A 27,064-nucleotide genomic window follows, 5' to 3' on the forward strand; every position below is an offset into this window, starting at 1 on the left:
TCATTAAAAGGATACAGGCTCACAAGGAGCAATTCGTTCGCTCGTTCCCTATTCATTCCCTTATTCCTCCAATTATAAAAAAAAAGCATCTTTGTAAATAAAACCCCTCGTTTTTTACGTTCGTTTGTTCATTCTCATTCACCTCCTCCTGGACGTTGGCCAGGCTTTACCCCCCATCCGGACGTTTGCCGGACTCCACCTGACAACAAGGTAATACTCGAGTATACCAAATGTTCACCCAGGTCACCATATCGTCCAACCGAGTCCGCTTCTGGCTCGAGTCGATCGGTAACAAGGACAAGGGCCCAGTTCAGCCAAAAAGGCTTACATTCATGCGCAATTAGTATTTCAACATTCAATCACCGAAAATTTCATATTTATTTAGGTCGAGTGCGATAAAGTACACACTCACCTAGCAAAAGTTCATTTTAGAAATCATAGAAAATAATTAATATTTAATCAAATATTCACAAATAATCATATTGTCACAACAATCCACATATTTATAGAAACAAAACGTATATAGAACACTCACCTAATTAAGCAAAATAATGTCCAACGTATCCTCTCGGATAACACTCTCAATCGCCAAGAAACCCTAATAATAACCAAGAGAAAATATTACAGTTAAACCCCTCCAAAGGTTAAGTGAACTAAAGAAAACCCGAATAACTACTAGTACAAAGTATAAGTATAGTTTTCTAGTCCTCGAGCGTAAATTTGGGCAGCATGCCCTTTGTGTTTACCCAATTTTCCAGCCATTTTGACTTCATTATCTTTCTCATTCAAACCCAAAGGTACACACACAACAATCTAACTTCAATAGCCATCCAATAGGCTCAAGACAATACAAAGACAAAAATTCAAGTTAATAACAAGTGTGGAAATGAGACTTAATAAAAGACAGATTTGACGGGTTTTTGCGGAAATGACACTACCGATACTATGCTTATTGGATTGAGATACAACCTATACCGTTTCGAAGCTAAGATGAAGGCCTACAATTTTCATGAAGATCACTTGGTCCAATTTCCAGGGTAACCCAGTCAAATTCTCAGTTCACCGAACCAGGTTCCAGCAAATCGGCTAATTAACCGTACCACATTTAAATGGTCATATCTCAGGCTACCAAAGTCCGTTTAAGGTGTTCTTGGAGGCGTTTAAAAGCTAAGACAGAGTACTAAGACTTTAATGTTTTGGAAAATGGCTAAATCAGCACGGATCATAGTGAATAAACACAATGAATTGGATGAACTGTCCAAAACGGATCACTGGAAATATCCTAGGGTAGCGAGGGTATTTTGGTCGTTTCACAGGTTATGTTGCTCTGATTGAGCTGAAATTTTGTAGGAACCCATAAAATATCATTCTCTACAACTTTCATGTTTTACTCTAAGCCTCATTTGGCTTCTATCATGATGCAATAAAATCGGACAGAACTGAACTGAAATTTTCCAGAAATCTGGAAATTTTGGGATTCAATGAAACTTTCTTGATTTCTTGCTCCAATCATCACTACAACCACTTATATAAGCTTAGATACAACATTTCTCATCCATATAGCAAGTATAGGCAGCAAATACCTCAAACCCTAACTCACATATATCACCTTTAAATCATCATAACAACTTGTATCACTGCTAATCCAACCACATCATGAATTATACAACAACTTAAACCAAAATAAAAGAACCAAAGCCATGGTTTAGCCTTATACCTCAACAAATGAAGCTTGCAAGAGTAATACTTCACCTCCTCTTGGAATTCTTGGTTCCCCTAGCTTCTCAAGCTCACAACTCACACTTTAATCGGTTTAGAATTTTAAGTCCTTACTTGGATGGCTCAACTCAAGAAGAAGGAAGTTTGTTTCTTGCTCTCTTTCTCTCCTCTCTTGTCTCGGCCAAGTAGCATAAAAATGGAGGAAAATGGGCTGAAATAAGGGATAAGAAGGCAAGACAAAAAAATCAATCAAAGAGCCATAGGGTGGTGACACTTGTCACCACCAAAGCCAACCAAAATTTCTCTTTCTTTCCTTGCATTTTAGCCCTAAATTTCGGTCAAAGCCAGCTGGAAATAAGGAGATATTTTGCTCAAATATTAATGAGCTTATACGGTAAGAAAGTGGTGGTCAAGTGGTGCGTTCAATCGGTAGTGATCGATACCCGTCGGCGTGAACCGATTTTTCTTAAATCGCGTATACTAGGGTTTTTACCTTCTAATCAATAACTTATTATTATCACTTCTAATCATATAATATTTCTTCATCCAAAAGTCACTCTTACCTATCAAATTTGATTCTCACTCCGTACCGAATAATCATACTACGGAAAAACGTGAAAACCGTAATTCGCTCTAACTTGAAATCGAAAAGTGAAACTCTACTTTTTAGGTTCATTTGCACTTATTGTAAGGTGATTGAGTAGTAAGGCTATTATAAATGAATAATTTTCAAATAAAAGGGGATTTTTAAGAAAAACGTGAGGGTTTTTACAATTCCAGTGATTAAAATTAGGGTTTCAAGTAAAATATGAGAGATTTAAGAAAACCAATTAGTCACCAGTAAATTAGGGTTTTTGATTAAAAATCTTAGGGTTTCTAGTCTTTTAAAACAAAATAAGGTTTTAAATCAAACCCATAGAAATACACTTTAGTATTTTCTTTACAAATAACCTCCTAATTTTCAGGGTATCACAATCTCCCCTCCTTCAAAAAATTTCGTCCTCGAAATTCCAACTGGTAGTAATCAAATTAAGCAATCCTCGAAATTTTTACCTTCCGTTGCCTCAGAGGACCCCGGAACTTGTTGCTGATCTACGGCATACACCTGTGCTGATACTTATGTTCGGTTTCCTCTTTCATTAGTTTGTTTCGGTTTGGTTCCTTCCACTTGTTGAGTACTACCCTCTCGTGGCTGTTTCTTCGGGCAATTACTAAGTTTATGATTGCTATCTCTACAAATCAAACATTTTCCCCCTTTCCGCCAGCAATCATTCTCAGTGTGATTTGCCTTTCCACAGTATCCATAAGCCAATCGAGGAGCTACTGTTTGACCTTCTCGAGAAGTGTCCTTTGATCCAATCTGACTTCCTTTCGTACACCTTTCATCTAATGCTCTTAATGTCCAAGGTGGGCGAGGTGAATGGTTCACTTTTTGTACTTTAGAGAGCATTATTTTTTCTCCGGATTCCTCAGGTATGCTGCTGGATGTATCTCTTTTCCGCGTTTGAAGGGCTTTTACTTGGGCTTTCACATCCTCAATTCTTTGAGCCTTCTCAAAAGCCTCTGTAAACGTATTAACTTGAACCGCCGCTAATGCCTCATGGATTTCCAAATTTAGTCCTTGTATAAATCGTCTTATTCTCCTTCGCTCCGTAACCACCAATTCGAAAGCAAATTTAGACAGTCTAGTAAATTTGGTCTCATATTCGGCCACACTCAGGGTTCCCTGACGCAACCCAATAAATTCATCCTCTCTCCTTTCTTGGACCAAAGGTGGGAGATACTTTTCGTTAAATTCCCTTACAAAGTTCGTCCATGTCCATACCGTCTGTTCTTTTTCCCATTTGGCCTTAATTACATTCTACCACGCGCGGGCAGGTCCTTCGAATTCAAATACAACAAAATTTACTTGTCTTTGCTCCGTGTAATTCAAAGCCATGAAAATATTAATCATTGCCTCCAACCACTGCTCAGCTATATCCGGATCAGGCTCCCCTTGAAATTTAGGAGGTATAAACTTTTGGAACCTCTCAAGAGCCTTATCCTCTCCTATCTCAGGATTTCGAGGTTGATTCACTGGCATTTGACCTTATTGATCTACCAGTCGTGCTAGGATATTTGTCATTTGTTGCATCGCCATCGCCATTTGATCTCCGGCCTCAACCCTCGGTTCATGTTCTTGTTCGACCACTGTTTCTCTTTCTTCTCTCGGTTCTTGAGCGTGCCTAGCCCCACAGCCACGACTAGCTCCACGTCCACGACTACGTCTCCCCTCCATTCTTTTTTTTTTTCAAAAAGTGATTTAGTATGTAACAAAATAAATTGACTGGAACGGCAAAATTTACCACACCAAGTTCAAAAAGAAACATATCAAGTAGACAAGATCAAATGCAACAAGTACTATACATGTGGATATTACCATGCCACAAGCCAAATACACACAATAGCAGTACAAAGACAAAACAAGAAGATAACACGACAAGCCGTTTCACACTTGGTTAACATAGCCCCCGTCCGATCGCTCACGTCACTTCCTATTCACTAGATGTCCGTTAACCTCTTATACTCATTCTAGCCGAACAAAGCCTGTTCATGTTCCAAAATACAAGTCTCAAGTACCTAGTAACTAGCATCGCCTCAACTCCAGAGTACTCGGGCACGAGAATCCGAAATAAGATAATTCACATCTCGAGCTGGCCAGTCCCAAGAGTAAACTTTCTACAATCGAAATTCCTACCCGACATACCAATCTATGGTCCTTGGACACCATGAGAAAGATTTAAGGCCTATAACACTTCATAATTCATACCTTATGCTCGAACGAGCACTTAGTCCTTCATACTTACTCACCACTCAGTCCAGGCTCACTCCGTGCAGAGACCATACGAAGCAGCTATAGGTTTTATCCCTTAATTGCTTAACTTTCAAATCAAATCAAATCCTACAGTCCGGCATCCTAAACTTTAGCCTAGGATACACTACCGAGATCTGAAACCTAAGCTCTGATACCACCTGTGACGGCCCCACCTCCCCCTAGGGCGTACCTCAGGGTTCGGCGGGTCGCCTGCCCAACTCTCGCCGGGACTCAGTCGATCACTTCAATCCTCAATTAAAATCGGAAAAAAATCACAAGAATAAATAGGCAACGATCCAAAACTTAAAGTGGAACTTATATACGTTACCATGCCAAAAGAGAGTATAAACATCGAATATACAAAGGTTCTCAATTCACCAAGCAACCAGCCCGTGCCAAGTACTAGGGCGAGAACCATTACAAAAAAAAACCAAGAGCTAGACCAAGCTAGTTTATACGGGCTCTCGTCCTTGCTCACCTTTCCCTGCTAAGGAAAACAAAACTAAAGGGGTGAGCTAAAAGCTCAGTGAGATTCTATACACAAAAACAAGTAATTAAACAAGGACATTAATCATGTAATAACAAATAATCCAGAAAACATGTCCAATATAAAGTAATGATAATACATTCATTAAAAGGATATAGGCTCACAAGGAGCAATTCGTTCGTTCGTTCCCTATTCACTCCCTTATTCCTCCAATTATAAAAAAATGCATCTTTGTAAATAAAACCCCTCATTTTTTACGTTCGTTTGTTCATTCTCATTCACCTCCTCTTGGACGTTGGCCAGGCTTTACCCCCCATCCGGACGTTCGCCGGACTCCACCTGACAACAAGGTAATACTCGAGTATACCAAATGTTCACCCAGGTCACCATATCGCCCGACCGAATCCGCTTCTGGCTCGAGTCGATCGGTAACAAGGGCAAGGGCCCAGTTCAGCCAAAAAGACTTACATTCATGTGCAACTAGTATTTCAACACTCAATCACCAAAAATTTCATATTTATTTAGGTCGAGTGCGATAAAGTACACACTCACCTAGCAAAAGTTCATTTTAGAAATCATAGAAAACAATTAATATTTAATCAAATATTCACAAATAATCATATTGTCACAACAATCCACATAGTCATAGAAACAAAACGTATATAGAACACTCACCTAATTAAGCAAAATAATGTCCAACGTATCCTCCCAGATAACACTCTCAATCGCCAAGAAACCCTAATAATAACCAAGAGAAAATATTACAGTTAAACCCCTCCAAAGGTTAAGTGAACCAAAGAAAATCCGAATAACTACTAGTACAAAGTATAAGTATAGTTTTCTAGTCCTCGAGCGTAAATTTGGGCAGCATGCCCTTTGTGTTTACCCAATTTTCCAGCCATTTTGGCTTCATTATCTTTCTCATTCAAACCCAAAGGTACACACACAACAATCTAACTTCAATAGCCGTCCAATAGGCTCAAGACAACACAAAGACAAAAATTCAAGTTAATAACAAGTGTGGAAATGAGACTTAATAAAAGACAGATTTGACGAGTTTTTGCGGAAATGACACAATTTATACTATGCTTATCGAATTGAGATACAACCTATACCGTTTCGAAGCTAAGATGAAGGCCTACAATTTTCATGAAGATCACTTGGTCCAATTTCCAGGGTAACCCAGTCAAATTCTCAGTTCACCGAACCAGGCTCCAACAAATCGGCTAATTAACCGTACCACATTTAAATGGTCATATCTCAGTCTACCAAAGTCCATTTAAGGTGTTCTTGAAGGCGTTTAAAAGCTAAGACAGAGTACTAAAACTTTCATGTTTTGGAAAATGGCTAAATCAGCACGGATCATAGTGAATAAACACAATTAATTGGATGAACTGTCCAAAACGGATCACTGGAAATATCCTAGGGCAGCGAGGGTATTTTGGTCGTTTCACAGGCTACGTTGCTCCGATTGAGCTGAAATTTTGTAGGCATCTATAAAATATCATTCTCTACAACTTTCATGTTTTATTCTAAGCCTCATTTTGTGACGGCCCCCACTTCTCCCTAGGGCGTACCCCAGGGTTCGGCGGACCACCTGCCCAGCTCTCGCCGGGACTCAGTCATTCCTTAATCAAGGCCGGAATACAACCAAAGGAATAACATACAACAATCCAAAACTTAAGTGTGAAACTTACATATATATTTCTATCTCAAAAGGGAGTACAATCATCGAATATATAAAGGTTCTCAATTCTTCATACAACCAGCCCGTGCCAAGCATTAGGGCGAGAACCATTACAAAAACAAAGAGTTAGACCAAGCTAGTCTATACCAAGCTCTCATCCTTGCGTGCCTTCCCCTGTTAAGGAAAACAAACTAAAGGGATGATCTAAAAGCCTAGTGAGGTTCCGAACACATAATCAAATAACCAATCCATACATTAAACATAGAATATTAATAATTCAAGAAACATTTAAAATGGAAAGCGATAATAACACATACATTAAATGGATACGGGCTCACTGGGAGCCATAAATTCGTTCGTTCTCCTGACATTTCCCCTTATTCCTTCATTCTTTCGAAGATTGCATTTTTGTAAGTAAAACCCTCGTTCGTTCTTGAAGTTTCATTCACCCCTTTCCTGGCCTTTGGCCAGGCTCCACCAACCTATAAGGTAATACTCGAGTATACCAACGTTCACACCCAACGTCACCATATAGCTCGACCAAGTCCGCTTCTGACTCGAGTCGATCGGTAACGAAGGGCAGGGCCCAGTTCAGCCAAACGGCTTACATTCATGCGCAACTAGCATTTAATCATTTAATCATTGAAAATTTCACATTTATTTAGGTCGAGTGCGATAAAGTACACACTCGCCTAGAAAACTCGTTTTAACAATCATTGAAAGCACTTAACACATTATCAATCAATAATAACAAGCCAATAAGTCAAGGAAATATAACAAACAAGGAACACTCACCTATGTACGCAAAACAACGTGCCAAATATCCTTAGTCACCGAGAAAACCTAAGATTAAATGAGAAAGAATATTACAGCTCATCTAGCACAAACAATTAGGTGAAATCAAAGAACTTTACAAATGATGAGTAGAACGTATAAAAAGACTTTAAAGTGAAACGAGGACATTTGGACCCGTGGATAAAATAACTAGGGTTTCATAGACCAAACGTAAAACCAAACTCAAAAGGGCTATAAAATTTTCTAATGTAAACACTTGAACCAAAGACAAGTCGGAATCCAACTAGATAGGCTAAGAAATACTGTTTTTGAAATCGTTTATATGGTTCAAAATCATTTCATATTCAAGTAGATATTATAGACTTCATGAAAAAGAGGGAGGACAAAAATACTCAAGAAAACCCTAAACCATTCCTCTTTATTTGGTAAGAGTAAGTAAACATTTGGAGTTTCCAATTGAAGAATGATCATGTTTTAAGATGGAAAAACGGTTATAGTATTTGCCAAACAAAAATATACAAGTTCAAATAAAAACTTAGCCCTCGAGCGAAAATTTGGGCAGCACGCCCTTTGTATTTTCCTATTTCCAGCCATTTACGGCTTCATTCTTTTTCTCAATCAAACCAAGGTTATCCACAACACAAATTCATTTCAATGGCCATTCCATAGGCTCAAAACAATACAGGTATAGAAATCGAGCTAATAACAAATGCGGAAATGAAACTTAACAAAAGACAGATTTGACGGGTTTTGCGTAACGGACACATCCGACACTACGCTTATCGGATTTCAATGTAATTTATACCGTTTCGAAGCTAAGACAGAGGGATAAAATTTTGATGAAGACCATTTAGTCCAAATTCCAGTGTAACCTAGTCAAATTCCCAATTCCCAGAACTAAGTTCCAACTAATCGGCTAATTAACCATACTACCTTTAAATGGCCATATCGCAGGCTACCAAAGTCCCTTTAAGGCATTCTTGGAGGCGTTAAAAAGATAAGACAAAGCCCTAAAACTTTCATGAAGATCGTTCAGTCCAGTTCTCACCCTAACTAGGTCAAATTTACCAAAAGAAACTCCAGAATTTTTCAGTTTGAAATTCACTGCAGAAATCAACTAGCAGTCCTGCTTTATTCACTCATATCTCAGCACACACAACTCCAATTCAGGTAATTCCAAAGCCATTAGAAAGATAAGACACAAGGCTATAAGTCTTAAGAAGACATCAACAACCAAATCAGTAGTATTCCTGGTCAAAACATCCAATTACAGAAGCTGATTATCAGTTTCGGATAAATACAGGGAAGCAGGGGTATTTTGGTCTTTTCACAGGCTACGTTGCTCTGATTGAGTTGAAATTTTACAGGAAACTATAAAACATCATTCCCTACAACTTTCATGTTTTGTACTAAGGCCAAATCAGCTCCCAACATGTTCGAAGTTTCAGACTAATTTCGGACAGAAATCTTAACAGAAAAGGAACACTTGAAGTTCATTTAAATTCCACCCAATCAAACGAATTTCCAGCCGTTCAAATCAGTTCCTAGCTAGTTAGATTCAACTTCCAATCATCAATCATATGTTTTACCACAAGAATCAAGAGTTAGGAAATTGGTTTACCTCAAATCCTTAATCATACCCCCTAGCTGGCCGACTCTTTGAGGAGATGTATCCTTGAGCTCCAACTCTCCAACAAAGTTCCCTTGGTTGGTTGCAAGCAAGGTTGGATGAATAACCCCAATGATTCCCTTTCTTTTTTTCTTTTTTTTCTTTCTTCTCCTAGCTCACCCGGTGCTGCCTTTCTTCTTCTCCAAGCTCACGGTAGCTTGTTCTTGGTGTTGGCTTTGTTTGTTTTGTCTTATGTCCTCCTAACTTAATAGCTAAGTCTATTAATAGTAAAGCAAAACAAGAGATGGGTCATGGGCTTGGGTAATTAATGGGTTTATGGCTTAGGCTTCTAATGAAATTAAAACTTAAAGGCCCAACACTAAAACTCTACTTGATCCAATGTAATTAACCCATTGGTTTACTTAGTTTAATTAAAACTAACTTAAGCCCACCAACCCAAGGTACTAATCACTCAAACCCCCGTACTAAACATGCATGGATGCACATACAATCACGAAAATATTAATTGGTTGAATTTAATTTAAACTTAACGGTTTAGTTTTGAAAGTAGGATTTTAATGATTCAATTAAATTTTTCACTTTTGGTATGTAAAATACTCTTTGAAAATTAAAACACATGGTAAAATATATTTTTCACACAATAGCTACTATAAATATCCATATTTAATTTATTTGAGACAATTTGGAATCTAGGATCTCACATCCATAATGCACCTCAAATTTAACATGTACGCACTTATACTAAAACAAATGATTTAAAAACGATACTCACTTATAAAATCTCTGAAAATTAAATGATTAATTGATTGAAAGCAAGGAAAATACACACGAAAAAAATAAAATAAAATAAAACAAGGAGAATTTTGCTGGTCCTCACACATTTGGCTTCTAAAATGATGCAATAAAACCGGACAGAACAGAACTGAAAATTTCCAGAAATCTGAAAATTTTGGGATTCAATGAAACTTTCTTGATTTCTTGCTCCAATCATCACTACAACCACTTATATAAGTTTAGATACAACATATCTCATCCATATAGCAAGTATAGGCAGCAAATACCTCAAACCCTAACTCACATATATCACCTTTAAATCATCATAACAACTTGTATCACTGCTAATCCAACCACATCATGAATTATACAACAACTTAAACCAAAATAAAAGAACCAAAGCCATGGTTTAGCCTTATACCTCAACAAATGAAGCTTGCAAGAGTAATACTTCACCTCCTCTTGGAATTCTTGGTTCCCCTAGCTTCTCAAGCTCACAACTCACACTTTAATCGGTTTAGAATTTTATGTCCTTACTTGGATGGCTCAACTCAAGAAGAAGGAAGTTTGTTTCTTGCTCTCTTTCTCTCCTCTCTTGTCTCGGCCAAGCAGCAGAAAAATGGAGGAAAATGGGCTGAAATAAGGGATAAGAAGGCAAGACAAAAAAATCAATCAAAGAGCCATAGGGTGGTGACACTTGTCACCACCAAAGCCAACCAAAATTTCTCTTTCTTTTCTTGCATTTTAGCCCTAAATTTCGGTCAAAGCCAGCTGGAAATAAGGAGATATTTTGCTCAAATATTAATGAGCTTATACGGTAAGAAAGTGGTGGTCAAGTGGTACGTTCAATCGGTAGTGATCGATACCCGTCGGTGTGAACCGATTTTTCTTAAATCGCGTATACTAGGGTTTTTACCTTCTAATCACTAACTTATTATTATCACTTCTAATCATATAATATTTCTTCATCCAAAAGTCACTCTTACCTATCAAATTTGATTCTCACTCCGTACCGAATAATCATACTACGGAAAAACGTGAAAACCGTAATTCGCTCTAACTTGAAATCGAAAAGTGAAACTCTACTTTTTAGGTTCATTTGCACTTATTGTAAGGTGATTGAGTAGTAAGGCTATTATAAATGAATAATTTTCAAATAAAAGGGGATTTTTAAGAAAAACGTGAGGGTTTTTACAATTCCAGTGATTAAAATTAGGGTTTCAAGTAAAATATGAGAGATTTAAGAAAACCAGTTAGTCTGATTAAAAATCTTAGGGTTTCTAGTCTTTTAAAACAAAATAAGGTTTTAAATCAAACCCATAGAAATACGCTTTAGTATTTTCTTTACAAATGACCTCCTAATTTTCAGGGTATCACATCCTTTGGATCACCTGAGATTAATCACAGTCACGAATTACCTAGATGCTCGATCAAGACGAATAAAAGAAAACCTCTTAGATACACACACTCAAGAGCCTCAAGCTCAAACAAATCGAAATAGGAAGTTTTCACTTAATCATTGGAATAATAACTAAAAGGAATATAAAAGTCCCATTTCTAAGTTAAATCGTGGCAAGGACTATCAATTTCAAAAGAAGAGTAAAATTCTTAATTTGGCACGGAAATCGAGAAAGGAGAAAAATGTGTTCTGTGAGGACTCGCAAAATCCTTACATATTTCTCAAAAATTCCCTTTTTGACCAAAATATGTGGCCCAAAATGCAAGGAAAGAAAGAGAAAATTGTGTGGTTGAGGTTGAGCCAAGTGTTGGCCAAACTTGTGGTTAGAATTAAGTCTTATCTTTCTACCTTCTTATAAGACAAACTTAGCTTAATCTCCTTCATTTTATTCTTCATCTTGGCTGAGCAAGAGAGGGAGAAAGGGAGAGCAAGAGAAAACAAATTCCTTCTTGATTTACACCAACCAAGTGCTAAAATCGAATTCTAAACCGATTGATTGTAAGTTTGGAAGCTTGGGAAGCTAAGGGAACCAAAAACTTCAAGAAATAGTGGAGGATCACTCTTGCAAGCCTTCGTTTTGAGGTATAAAATCTGATCTATGGCTTTGATCCTTTTATTCTTGTTTAAGATGTTAAATAGTCCATGTTTTTGGTTTGATTACAAGTGATGCAAGTTGTTGTGGTGATTTTTGGATGAAATATGTAAGTTAGAGTTTGATTAATTTCTGCCTAAACTTGTTGTATAGTTAGTATATGTTGTATATAAGGTTATATAGGGGGTTTTGGTAGCAAGTGTAGCAAGAATTAAGAAAACTATCATTGAAACCAAAAGATTTGAGATTTCTGGAAATTTTCATCCTATTCTTTCCGAATTTGAATCCCTATGTTAGAGGCCGAATTGGCATTAGGTCAAAGAAGGAAAGTTGTAGAGAATGGTATTTTATAGGTACCTACAAAATTTCAGCTCAATCGGAGCAATGTAAGACGTGAAAAGTCCAAAATACCCTTACTGTTTTAGGTATTTCCCAAGCAGTCCGTGTGATCAGTTAAGTCCAGTTTATCACGTTTTTCGACTAGGATCCATTCTGATTTAGTTTTTTTCCAAAACATGAAAGTTGTAGTATTCTGAATTAGCTTTCAAATGCCTCTAAGAACACCTGTTTCGGACTTGTGTACTCTGAGATATGTCCATTACAGTGTTCTACGTTTAAACAGCCGACGAATTGGTTTCTGGTTTAGTAATTTGAGAATTTGACTAAGTTACATTAGGAACTGGACCAAGAGACCTTCATGAATGTTGTATCCCTGTGTCTTAGCTTCGAAACGGCATAATGTTCATCCCAATCCGATAAGTGTAACTCCGGTTGTGACCATTATGCATGAACCCGTCAAAACTGTCTTTTGTCAAATTGCATTTCCGCACTTGTTATTACTTTGATTTTTGTTCTTATATTGTCTTGAGCCTATGAAATGGCTATTATGATGAGTTTGTGCTGTACATGACTTTGGGTTTGGCTGAGAAAAAAATCATGAAACCATAAATGGCTGGAAAATTAGGTAAACACAAAGGGCATGCTGCCCAAATTTTCGCCCGAAAGCTAAGTTCTATTTGAACTTGTATAATACTATGACCGTTTTTCCATCTTAAAAACATGATCCTTCTTCAATTGGAAACTCCAAATGTTTACTTACTCTTACCAAATAAAGAGGAGTAGTTTAGGATTTTCTTGAGTATTTTGTCCTCTCTTTTTCATGAATTTCATTAAGACAATTAGTCTACAATATCTACTTGAATATGAGATAAGTTTCAACCATATAAACGATTCCAAAAACGGTATTTCTTAGTCTATCTAGTTGGATTTTGACTTGTCTTTAGTTCAAGTGTTTCCATTAGAAAATTTTATAACCCTTTTGAGTTTGGTTTTATGTGTGGTCTATGAAACCCTAGTTATTTTTGTCCACAGGTCCAAATGTCCTCGTTCCACTTTAAAGTCTTTTATTACGTTCTACTCATCATTCGTCGAGCCTCTTTGATTGCACCTAATTGGTTGTGATAAATGAGCTGTAATACTCTTTTCGTTTAATCTTAGGTTTTCTCGGTGATTAAAGATAATATCCGGAAAGATATTTTGCCGTTGTTTTTCATACGTAGGTGAGTGTTCTATATACGTTTTGTTTCTATGACTATGTGGATTGTTGGGTCTATGTGATTATTTGATTAAATGTTACTTGTTTTCTATGATTTCTAAAATGAACTTTTTCTAGGTGAGTGTGTACTTTATCGCACTCGACCTAAATAAATATGAAATTTTCAATGATTTAATGATGGAAACATTAGTTGCGCATGATGTAAGCCTTTTGGCTGAATTGGGCCCTGCCCTTCGTTACCGATCGACTCGAGCCAGAAGCAGACTCGGTCGGGCGATATGGTGACCCTGGGTGAATTTGGTATACTCGAGTATTACCTTGTAGTCCGGCTACGTCCGGATGGGTGGAGTCCGGCCAATGGTCGGATGGGTGGAGTCCGGTCAACGTCCGGAAAAGGGGATGAACGAACAAAAGGATGAACGAGGGATTCTACTTACAAAAAAATGTATTTTCAAACGATTGGAGGAATAAGGGGAAATGTCAGGGGAACGAACGAACAAACAAATAGCTCCTCGTGAGCCTGTATCCTTTTAATGAATGTATTATCATTGCTTTATATTGAACATGTTTTCTGGATTAAATGTTATTACATGACTAATGTTCCTTGTTTAATTACTTGTTTATATATATAGAACCTCACTGGGCTTTTTAGCTCATACCACGTCAATTGTTTTCCTTAGCAGGGGAAGCTTGTAATGGTTCTCGCCCTAGTGCTTGGCATGGGCTGGTTGTATGAGGAATGAGAACCCTTGTATATTCGATGGTTGTACTTGAATGGTAAAAACTTTGAAGACTTCTGGTGTGTAGAAGTTTCTTATCTTTTACTTGAGCATCTATTGTCTATGGATGTATATACATGATTCGAGTTCCATAGTGAGTGAGTCCTGGCGAGAGCTGGGCAGGCGACCCGCTGAACCCTGGGGTACGCCCTAGGGGGAAGTGGGGCCGTCACAGGTGGTATCAGAGCTTAGGCTTCAGATTTCTGTAGTGTATCCTAGGCTTAAAGTTTGGGATGCCGGACTGTGGGATTTGATTTGATTTGAAAGGTAAGCAATTGAGGGATAAAACCTATAGCTGCTTCGCGTGGTCTTTGCGCGGAGTGAGCCTGGACTAAGTGGTGAATAAGTATGAAGGATTAAGTGTTCGTTCGAGCATAAGTTATGGATCATAAATGTTATCGGCCTTAAATCTTTCTCATGGTATCTGAGGACCATAGATAGGTACGTCAGGTAGGAATTTCGATTGTAGATAGTTTACTCTTGGGACTGCAGCTCGAGATGTGAATTATCTTATTTCGGATTCTCGTGCCCGAGTACTCCAGAGTTGAGGCGATGCTAGCTACTAGGTACTTGAGACTTGTATTTTGGAATATGAACAGGCTTTGTCCGACCAAAATGAATATAAGAAATCTACGGACATCGAGTGACTAGGAAGTGACGTGAGAGACCGGACGGGGTCATCTTAGCTGAGTCTGGAAAATAGTGTAACCCAAAAGATCCTTGTGGTGAGATTGAAATGATTCTTAGTACGTGATCAACTTTCGAGAACTATTTTTGATCTGATTAGTGCGAGTTGGAATTTTGAGGTCGAAATTCTTTTAAGGGGGAGAGAGTGTGAGGACTCGCAAAATCCTTACATATTTCTCAAAAATTCCCTTTTATTTGAAAATTATTTGAAAATTATTATTTCATGTTATTCATGGTTCAATCACCCTAGAAAAGTGCCAATGACCATGGAAAATTAGGGTTTTCCTATTCGTTTTCAATTCAAGATGAAATCGGATTTTTCGTGTAACCGCAGTATAATTATCCGGTACCGAGTAAGGATCAAATTTGGTGCTTAAGAGTGACTTTTAAGTGAGAAATAATATGTGATTAGGAGCAATGATATAAAGTTGGTGAATAGGAAGTAAAAATCCTAGTACGGGGGATTTAAGGAAAAACAGTGCGAACCGACGTGTACCGGGTACTACCGATTTAACCACCACTTGACCACCACTTTCTTTCCATACAAGCTTATCACTAATTGAGCAAAATATCTTCCCTCTCATGATTACTTATTGACCAAAATATGTGGCCCAAAATGCAAGGAAAGAAAGAGAAAATTGTGTGGTTGAGGTTGAGCCAAGTGTTGGCCAAACTTGTGGTTAGAATTAAGTCTTATCTTTCTACCTTCTTATAAGACAAACTTAGCTTAATCTCCTTCATTTTATTCTTCATCTTGGCTGAGCAAGAGAGGGAGAAAGGGAGAGCAAGAGAAAACAAATTCCTTCTTGATTTACACCAACCAAGTGCTAAAATCGAATTCTAAACCGATTGATTGTAAGTTTGGAAGCTTGGGAAGCTAAGGGAACCAAAAACTTCAAGAAATAGTGGAGGATCACTCTTGCAAACCTTCGTTTTGAGGTATAAAATCTGATCTATGGCTTTGATCCTTTTTGTTATTCTTGGTTTTGATGATCACAAAAGTTTGTTTATACAGACCAAGAAAGTGAACACTTTGATCAGGTCTGTTGGAACAAAGAAAGCATATGTTCGTTTATCTCCTGACTACGTTGCTTTGGATGTGGCAAACAAGATTGGAATAATATGAATGAATTTAGTCATTGTTTTGTTTTCGATCAAAGATATTGTCTTTTAAGTATGTCTAGTTTGTCATTCTTGGTACTTTGAAATATTTGTCTAACCTTCCTCAAATACAAGTGTTTTTTGTCTATCCAAGAATCAGGTTCAAATATGTCATGAAATGTAAAACAACCAAAATGAGAAGCAAAAACAGGACAATCAGGTCGGACGGCCGAAAGGAAACTATCGGACGTCCGAAAAGATAAAGAACATCAGGAAGGAAGCACCGTCGGACGCTCACATGGAAGCATCGGACGTCCGGAAGGATCGGACGCTTGCCATCGGACGCTAATCAACCGCATCGGACGTCCGAAAAATTCCAAGATAACTTGCTAGCTCTCGGCCCAAGGTCGGACGCTGTGCTGACGGACGACAAAGAACTTATCGGACGTCCGAACCTCAACTTGGCTATCATCGGACGATTGGTTCGGACGATGATTCGATCGTCGGACGTCCGACAGCCCCAACGGCTAGTTGACTCTTCAGCTGCCTTCTATCCGTTGGAAGCATTGATGAAGCCCATTTCTGGATCCCTTTAAAATCAAACTGGTCTGAACGAAGTAGGGACTTTTGCTCACTTTGTTTACAAGTTCTCAAGAGATATTTTAGCTAGAAAATCGTCTCCAAAGCAGATTTGTATTAAAGTGGTGTGAATTTCTGTTGAGCATTTCTTTTGTGGTTGAAAAGATCTTTAGTGTAGCTTTGTTGAGGGTTTTTTGAGTGATTGTAAAACTTCCTAGCTTGACTAAGTGAGGCTTAGGGCAAGGAGGAAGAGCTCCCTCCATTGTACATCTAGTTGATCTTCGTTCATCAAAGAGAAGTTGCTCTTCCTAGTGTTTGGTCTTCAAGTTTGGGTAAAGCTTGGTAGACACTTGGTTTGTTTCTCTATTTTATATTTCTGTTTAATAAAATCTTCATTGCTTATCTATACTTGCTTCTCTGATTAATATTGCTATTGTCTTCTAATCTACTTGGTTGATCATTACTAAAAAGGAAGGTAAATTTTCATTAAAGAAAAAGTGCATAAACTTGGTTAAGATTTTAATCAACCAATTCACCCCCCCTCTTGGTTGTCTGTGGGACTTACAATTGGTATCAGAGCTTGGTCTCCTTGAGATTAAGCTCTAACGGCTTGGAGTAAAGATGACAACCAGTCATGCTATGTTTGTTGAGGGGCAATCTGTTACTAGGCCTCCCATGTTCAGTGGCTCTAACTATGTTAGCTGGAAAGAACGAATGATTATCTTTTTGCAATCTATCGATATTGAACTATGGTTTATTGTGAGTGAAGGACCGCATGAAGCTAACTTTCTTGATGCAGATACAGGGTTGCTTCGGCCAAAAACAAGAGTTGAAATGAATGCTCAAGATAGGACTAACCTCACATTGAATGCCAAGGCCATGAATGTTATTTATAGTGCCCTAGATTCAAATGAATCAATCAGAGTAAAAGGCTGCAAATCGGCTAAAGAAATGTGGGATAAACTAAGAGAAATCCATGAGGGTGGTGACAATGTGAAAGAACAGAAAAAGGCCATCTTGGTCACGAAATATGAATCATTTAAAATTGAACCTCTTGAGGATATTGACAAAATGTATTGCAGGTTCACTGACTTGATCAAAGATCTCGAGGCGTTGGGCAAAGAGTACACCTTGGGAGAGAAGAACAGGAAAATTCTCAATGCCTTGGGCAAAGAATGGGAAAATAAAGTGACAGCAATAGAGGAGGCCAAGGATTTAAGTTCTGTGCCTATTGAATCTATCATTAACTCACTAACCACTTATGAGTTGAAACTGAAATCTAAAGTGCAGGAGGAAGAGGATGCTAGAGCAAAGAGAAACATTGCTCTAAAGACTACTCAAGGTGAAGATGATTCTGCTCATCTGGATGATGAAGACTCGGATGGTGATGATAATGATCTTGCTCTCATCACCAGAGGCTTCAAAAGAATCCTGAATAAAAGAAAGTTTAGAAGGGGAGGACCTAGCAATCAATTCCAGAATCAGCCATCTATCGCAAAGTATAAAGGTAAACAAGATTTCAACAAGAAACAGTTGGACAAATGCTTCGAATGTGGACAGATTGGACATTATGCAAACGAATGCCCCATGAAGAAGATGAAAGATGGAAAAGCTGATCGAAAGCCAAGATTCAACAATTTTCAGATTACTTGGAATGAATGCAACTCCGAAGGGGAAGTTGAAGAAGAAGAAGAATCTGCTCAAATGGCCTTCATGGCTATTGGAAATAATGAGGATAAAGGATCAAACAAGTCAAAATGGTTTATTGATAGCGGCTGCTCAAGGCACATGACCGGTGATCCTTCCTTGTTCATAAAGCTGAAATCAAAATCAAGTGGAAAGGTAACATTTGGTGATGATGTGAAAGCTAAGACAATTGGAATAGGTGATGTTGGTAAGGATGGTGAAACTTTTGTTCATAATGTGCTCTTGGTTGATAACTTAGGTTATAACTTGCTTAGTGTTAGTCAACTGTGTGATAAAGACTTGTATGTGTTATTTAAAAAGCATGAATGCATTGTACTTGATTCCAAATATAATGTTGTGTTCAAAGGTAAGAGGTTTAATGACATATATATTGTGATTCTTGATAAAGTTGATTCTTCTAGCTTAAAATGTCTTAAAGCTTCAAATGAAGATTCTTGGTTGTGGCATAGAAGACTTTGTCATTTTAACATGGATTTACTAAAGGAAATTTCGAAAAAGGAGTTGGTTAGAGGCTTGCCAAAAATTAGTTTTGATAAGGACAAAATATGTGATGCATGTCAATTTGGGAAGCAAACTAAAATTTCTTTTAAACCAAAAATGTGTGTATCTACTTCAAAACCTTTGGAACTCTTGCATCTTGATTTATTTGGTCCCACTCAAATCACTAGCTTGGGAGGTAAAAAATATTGTTTTGTAATTGTTGATGATTATTCCAGATACACTTGGGTGATATTTCTTGCTCATAAAGATGATGCCTTCAAGAATTTTACTTCAATGTTTGCTAAAGTGCAAAATCTGCTTGGGTTAAAAATTGTTAGGATTAGAAGTGATAATGGGACGGAATTCAAGTATTGTGGTTTTCCAGAATTTTGTGATCATAATGGTATAACACATGAGTTTTCTATTGCAAGGACTCCACAGCAAAATGGTGTTGTAGAAAGGAAAAACAGGACTCTCCAAGAGGCTGCTAGAACTATGTTGAATGAATGTAGGTTGCCTAAATATCTTTGGGCGGAAGCGGTAAACACTGCATGTTATGTGATGAATAGAATACTCTTGAGACCTATTTTAAAGAAAACTCCTTATGAGCTGATTTTTGATAAGAAACCTACGGTTGGTTATTTCAAAGTATTTGGTTGTAAATGTTTTATTTTGAATCTAAAGGAACATCTTGGTAAGTTTGACAAAAAATCTGATGAAGGAATATTTTTGGGGTATTGTGAGAATAAAAGAGGATATAGAGTTTTTAATAGAAGGACACTTGTGATTGAAGAAGCTATACATATAACATTTGATGAAGCCAATGATGATAATTCCAAAAGTTTGTGTGAGGATGATGATGTAGGTGTCCGAGAAGGAATGGAAAAGCTATCAATTGGAAATGAAGGAAGTTCTGAACCAGCAGCAACTGAAATGGAAAATGAAGTTCATAATGATCAAGAAGAGGAAGATGAAGACAAAAATGATGATCTACTCAAAGATCTTCCCAAGGCTTGGAAATTCAACCAAAATCATCCAAAAGAGCTTATAATTGGTGATCCATCCGAGAAGGTAAACACTCGTTCCTCATCCAGAAAATTGATTGATAATTTTGCTTTAGTTTCTCTTTTTGAACCCAAAAATATCAATGATGCTTTAAAGGATGAAAATTGGATTTTGGCTATGCAAGAGGAACTTAATCAATTTGAGAGAAATGAAGTTTGGACACTTGTTGATAGACCTCAAAATCAACCTATCATTGGCACAAAGTGGATTTTTAGAAATAAGTTGGATGATAAAGGTGATGTTGTAAGAAATAAAGCCAGATTAGTTGCTAAAGGATATGCACAAGAAGAAGGAATAGATTTTGATGAAACATTTGCTCCCGTAGCAAGATTAGAATCTATTAGAATGCTTCTTGCTTTTGCTTGCTTCAAAGGTTTCAAATTGTTTCAAATGGATGTTAAAAGTGCCTTTTTAAATGGTTTTATTGATCAAGAAGTGTATGTGGATCAACCCCCAGGTTTTGAAAATACAAAATTTCCAAGTCATGTGTTTAAACTTTCTAAAGCTTTATATGGTTTAAAACAGGCTCCAAGAGCTTGGTATGAAAGATTAAGTGGGTTCTTGATTGAAAAAGGTTTCAAAAGAGGTATTGTGGACACCACACTTTTTACTAAGCATGTGTTGAATGACCTTCTCATTGTGCAAATATATGTTGATGATATTATCTTTGGTGCTACTAATGAGTATCTATGTAAGGAGTTTTCCACCACTATGCAAAATGAATTTGAAATGAGTATGATGGGAGAATTAAATTTCTTCCTTGGACTTCAAATACATCAAACTCTTGAGGGAATCTTTATCAATCAAGCAAAGTATACCAAGGAATTACTGAAAAGGTTTGGCATGGAGGACTCAAAGCAAGTTGGAACTCCAATGTGCACTTCTACAAAGCTTGACAAAGATGAAGAAGGTAATCATGTGGATGAAAAGCATTATAGAGGTATGATCGGAAGCTTACTCTATTTAACTGCAAGTAGACCTGATATTATGTTTGCAGTTTGCTTGTGTGCTAGATTTCAATCGTGTCCAAAAGAATCACATTTGAATGCTGTAAAAAGAATTTTTAGGTATTTGAAAGGTATATTAGACTATGGTCTTTGGTATGCTAAATCCAGTGAGTTTGCACTATATGGTTATTCGGATGTTGATTTTGGAGGGTGTCGTGTAGATAGAAAGAGTACTAGTGGATCTTGTCACTTTCTTGGAAATTCTTTAGTCTCTTGGTTTAGCAAGAAACAAAATGCAATCTCATTGTCTACAACCGAAGCAAAATATATTGCCGCTAGTGCATGTTGTGCTCAACTTTTATGGATGAAGCATACCCTGAATGACTATGGATTGTTGTATGACTGCATGCCTGTATTCTGTGATAATACTAGTGCTATAAATTTGACCAAAAATCCTATTCAGCATTCTAGGACAAAGCATATTGAAATAAAGCACCACTTTATTCGTGATCTTGTTCAAAAAGGTGAAATTTGTGTAAATTATGTTAGTTCTAAAGATCAATTTGCTGATATTTTTACAAAAGCTTTGCCATTAGATCAATTCATTCATCTAAGATCAAAATTAGGAATGTTCGAAAAATCATCATAAATTTTTCATTGCCTTCGGACGTCCGAAAGAGGATGAACGGACGTCCGATGATGTTCTTCAGCCATTTTCCAGATTGCACCTGTTCGGACGCAGCTGTCGGACGCACAACTTCGTTCGGCCGTCCGACAGTGCAACGGCTCATTTTTTAAAATAACTTTCTTCCTTATTTGCTTCAGTCTCTTCCTATTTTATCTCCTCTCGGACGAAAACCCTCTCTTCTCTCACTCTCAAATTCGTACCATTCTGTAGCTACCATTCCCAAATTGACTCAACCAAAACATTTCCCCATCGTTTGCGTTTCATTTCTCCTGATCATTTCACCAAACTGAGTAACACTTCGCAAATCCCCAAATTTTCCTCACAACCCTACTCTTGCATAACCGCTCTGTCAAATCTCGTTCAAGGTGTTTTTGTCCCAAAATTTCTGTGCGATTCACTTCCCTACTGTTGTGTGAATCATTTGCATCCTCCATTCCACACATTTAGAACAATGGTGAATCTAAGGGGAGGAAAAGTTACTGCCGGACGCAAGCATCCACTCAGGGATGAGGATGAAAATCTTCCTACTGTCAAACGGACATCCAAACGCTTCAAAAGGGGAGCTATCAAGGGTCAAATGTCACGACCTACTCCACAACCCACTTCTCAACCAGAATCTAGACAGGGGACCTCTTCTCAACCGCCTCCTAAATCAGTCCCTCTCCCTCCATTCTTTGATGATGCTGCGAAAGACAAATACGCCTGGATATCTCAGAAGGGTGTCATCCCTCAAAGAACTGTAAACCCCTCTGAATTTCGTTCTATAGGTTTAGAATCCATTCTAAGTCTATTTGATTTCCAGAAATGGTCGCATCTCATTTCCATGCCCAATGTCTACTATCCTGATATGCTGCATCAATTTTTTGCTAACCTTAGGAAAGGAACTGACCAAACTGAGATCATGTCTAGGGTAAATGGGGTAGACCTAATCTTTGATTCTGATACTGTGAATTCCATTTTAAAGACTACCATTGAACGTTTGTGCAAAGATAAGGTTGCTAATTTCTTTTCTTATGAAGAGCTTCCTACTGCTGCAAATCATTTTGATGGGACAAAAATGTTAACTTATTTCAAAAGAAGTTTTTCTTTACCTGCTGATGCTAAGTTGAATGATTTGGCTCCTGTGAATTTGATTGCCTTTTCTATCATTTCAAACTTGCTTGTGCCCACTGATGGCCATAGAACTGATGCAAACAAAATGGAGCTGTATCTTTTTTATTGTTTTCGAGAAAAAATTCGGATTGATTTTGGCTTTGTCATGTGCAAGTTTTTACTTCGCTATGCTACTGACTCTCGAAGAAAACTATCCTATGGGAAGTTTCTTCAAAAGATTTTTGAATTTTACAAAGTTCCAATTCTAGGTGTTTGTCCCAAAGAAGCATCTTCTTATGCTTTTACCAGAGCATATTTTGAAAGGAAAAATCTTATTTTTAAAGATAATCTGTGGGCATATAAGGGGGCATCATCTAGTGAACAAAGATCTAAGACTGTACATGATTCTTCACCCATTTCACTCACTCCCATTCACCCTAGGAAGTCTACCACTAAAGCATCTTCCTCTTCCAGTAATGAGGTAATTGAGATTCTTCATGAACTCAAACAGCATGTTCTTCTTCTAGAACATGGCCTAATGCTCACCATGTCTTCTGAGCAACAAGCTGCCTTTCTTGATAAAAAGAACCTTCTTTTTCCTCCACCTGTGGTTGAGGAAGTCTCACATGACAAAGAACCTCGAACCACTGATCCAGGTTCATCAGTTCCAGATCCGAATCCATCAACTCCTGTGACTCCTCATGGCCCTTCCACATCAGACAAAGGCAAGGCACCAATTGAAGAAGCTACTGAAGATGATGAAGAAACTGATGAGGAAGACCTCTCTCAATATCAGCTCTCTCGGAGGACTCCTGGATCCACTTAGTTCATCATTTAGGACATTTGCATTCTGTTTGTCTCTTTTATGTGTTTGTGGTATTCAACAATGAATATGTATTGTAATGGATATTTTAAGTTTCTTTTGGTATGATCTGGTGGATGTTTAAGTACTGTTTTGATGAATGTCTAAATATTTTGATGAATGATTGTCTATTCTGCTTGTGTGAATGTAATGAATTTGTGGATTGTATGATTGTCTATTGAATATGATTGTCTATTTTAAGTACTGTTTTGATGGATGTGTTGGATGGTGTCACCAGGATGTTGATTTGTGAACTTGTGTAAATTTGTGACTGTGTGGATGACAAAAAGGGATGTTGATGTTGATGTGATTGGTTGCCCTTTTGTGATGACAAAAAGGGGGAGATGGTATAATGATTGGATTGAGTGATGATTGGTGATTGATGAATGATTGGATTGAGTGATGATTGGTGATTGATGATTAGTGATGTTAGGATATGTTGGAATTGATTGTTTAAATTTGGATTGGCTGATATGCTTAATTGTTTAATGTTTAATTGTTTAACTCGGATGGGCAGCCAAGTGAGGGGGAGGTTTTCAAAATTTTTAAATTTTAGGATTCACTAAGACAGGGGGAGTTTTCATTTCAATCATCAATTTCATTTCAAACTTTTGTTTTGTCATCATCAAAAAGGGGGAGAATGTTATTCTTGGTTTTGATGATCACAAAAGTTTGTTTATACAGACCAAGAAAGTGAACACTTTGATCAGGTCTGTTGGAACAAAGAAAGCATATGTTCGTTTATCTCCTGACTACGTTGCTTTGGATGTGGCAAACAAGATTGGAATAATATGAATGAATTTAGTCATTGTTTTGTTTTCGATCAAAGATATTGTCTTTTAAGTATGTCTAGTTTGTCATTCTTGGTACTTTGAAATATTTGTCTAACCTTCCTCAAATACAAGTGTTTTTTGTCTATCCAAGAATCAGGTTCAAATATGTCATGAAATGTAAAACAACCAAAATGAGAAGCAAAAACAGGACAATCAGGTCGGACGGCCGAAAGGAAACTATCGGACGTCCGAAAAGATAAAGAACATCAGGAAGGAAGCACCGTCGGACGCTCACATGGAAGCATCGGACGTCCGGAAGGATCGGACGCTTGCCATCGGACGCTAATCAACCGCATCGGACGTCCGAAAAATTCCAAGATAACTTGCTAGCTCTCGGCCCAAGGTCGGACGCTGTGCTGACGGACGACAAAGAACTTATCGGACGTCCGAACCTCAACTTGGCTATCATCGGACGATTGGTTCGGACGATGATTCGATCGTCGGACGTCCGACAGCCCCAACGGCTAGTTGACTCTTCAGCTGCCTTCTATCCGTTGGAAGCATTGATGAAGCCCATTTCTGGATCCCTTTAAAATCAAACTGGTCTGAACGAAGTAGGGACTTTTGCTCACTTTGTTTACAAGTTCTCAAGAGATATTTTAGCTAGAAAATAGTCTCCAAAGCAGATTTGTATTAAAGTGGTGTGAATTTCTGTTGAGCATTTCTTTTGTGGTTGAAAGGATCTTTAGTGTAGCTTTGTTGAGGGTTTTTTGAGTGATTGTAAAACTTCCTAGCTTGACTAAGTGAGGCTTAGGGCAAGGAGGAAGAGCTCCCTCCATTGTACATCTAGTTGATCTTCGTTCATCAAAGAGAAGTTGCTCTTCCTAGTGTTTGGTCTTCAAGTTTGGGTAAAGCTTGGTAGACACTTGGTTTGTTTCTCTATTTTATATTTCTGTTTAATAAAATCTTCATTGCTTATCTATACTTGCTTCTCTGATTAATATTGCTATTGTCTTCTAATCTACTTGGTTGATCATTACTAAAAAGGAAGGTAAATTTTGTGACGCCCCACATCTCCCTAAGGCGGACCAAAGGGTATCCGCGGACGCCTGCCCAGCTCACGCCAGGACTCAAGCAATTCCATTCAATTTCAAACCGAACTAATCTCTTCGATGAGAACAATATGAATACAATAATGCGGAAGCGTTCAAGCTTGAGAAGTCACTTAATGTATAACCAGTACATCGGTAAATCATGCAACGACTTAAATTCAAAGTACACATCAGGGCCCAAATCTTTCAAGTTTACAATTTCCAAAAGTACAACCCAAACCAGGGCCTAGTCAAAATATATAACAGGAGTCTTAACAAAATTACAACGGATGGTTTCTCCATATATCTCCAAGAGTCGGTCCTGTTAAGGAAAACAAAACTATAGGGTGAGCTAACGCTCGTGAGGCCAAGAACACACATGCAAGCACTTAGTCAAATAACAAACCCAAATTTAATAAATAAAACCATGTCTTTTCAATAATCAATTATTCAAACAGGAAAAGTAATCAGAAACAATTCAAGGATATAGTAGCTCTCAGGAGCTAAGTTCCACTCGATCTGCCGTTGTCATTCGTATACCTTCCCGCATTGACCCTCCTGTCAACCGGGTCGGTATTTCCATTTCCGTAGATCACCACTTACTTCCCTCCGTCCACCGTACACCTCAAGGGCCCACAAGTCTATTATTGGGCGATACTCTACAAGTATGCCAAGCAAGACCTCTTATTAGGTCGAGCTTATAATCTCATGGCTCGTTCGAATCCCCGACCAAGCCCATTGCTGGCTCGAGTCTAAGGACGGCCTATGAGTTTGGGCGTCCCCCATTCATTTGAAAGTCGAGGAGGTTCACTCCAACGACACAAGCATTCATGACATAACATTTCATTTCATTCATTCATTCAAGACATTCCATTCATTCATTTGAAATTAGAACGAGTGCGATAAAGTACACACCCGCCCTTAATTTTTAAACTTTCAACAAATACCACAATTAAACAAGTATCAAAATTCACACACTTGACACTCACCGAGCAATTCAACAAGAATTATTTTCCGGAAGTTCAAGTGTCCACGGTGAGATCCTCTTGAAGGTCTCCTTGTGTGCCTGGCAAATTAGTAGTGGATAATCACACAATTAACCCACTTATCAAGAAAGATTGTACACTAGTACAATCTAAGAATTATTTTGCAAAAAGGAACCTCAATTACACGTAAATCGAGGTTCAACTTGCCTTTTATTAGGTATAATATTATTTGAGTTTTTTATCATGAAAATCGTAAGCAAAACGTTTAAGAATATAAAAGAATAAAGAGTTTTTTGAAAAACTCTATTTTCTTGGAATTGGAAAATTTTCCAGTTTTATGATAAATCTTTGAAAAATCGTAACTCGCTCGGTATAAGTCGAAAATTGGAAAACTTTATACCGTTGGAAACCTCTTAGAGAGTACTATAAGTTTCTAGAAGACACTTTTCCATGAATCAAAGTGAAAAGTGGTCGAAAATGAGCTTGAAGATGCAGGGTCGGTTTTCATGGCAGAACGAAGTTGGTTTTTGGCCAACTTTGAAAATTCGGCACGATTCGTACGTTGCAAACCGGCCTCTGAAATTTTCAGCTCAATTAGTGTTGCAAGTGAAGTGCATGAAAAAACAAGCGGATCAAGAATCGGAGTTTCGAGCACCGAGATACGGTAGCCCGAAG

At 37.8% G+C, this 27,064-nt stretch overlaps 1 long non-coding RNA gene across 1 annotated transcript; it reads right to left on the bottom strand.

Annotated features, from left to right (window-relative positions):
* Positions 1-6,770: 6,770 nt before the first annotated feature.
* LOC140008063 (uncharacterized) lies at positions 6,771-9,674 on the bottom strand. The gene is made up of 3 exons (XR_011815477.1): positions 9,164-9,674; positions 7,543-7,590; positions 6,771-6,921 (listed from the first exon to the last, which is right to left on the bottom strand). It is a non-coding gene; the product is annotated as an uncharacterized lncRNA (long non-coding RNA).
* Between the last annotated feature and the right edge of the window lie 17,390 nt (positions 9,675-27,064).

This window comes from Coffea arabica, chromosome 6c (genome assembly GCF_036785885.1).
Source record: "Coffea arabica cultivar ET-39 chromosome 6c, Coffea Arabica ET-39 HiFi, whole genome shotgun sequence".
Classification (NCBI taxonomy): domain Eukaryota; kingdom Viridiplantae; phylum Streptophyta; class Magnoliopsida; order Gentianales; family Rubiaceae; genus Coffea; species Coffea arabica.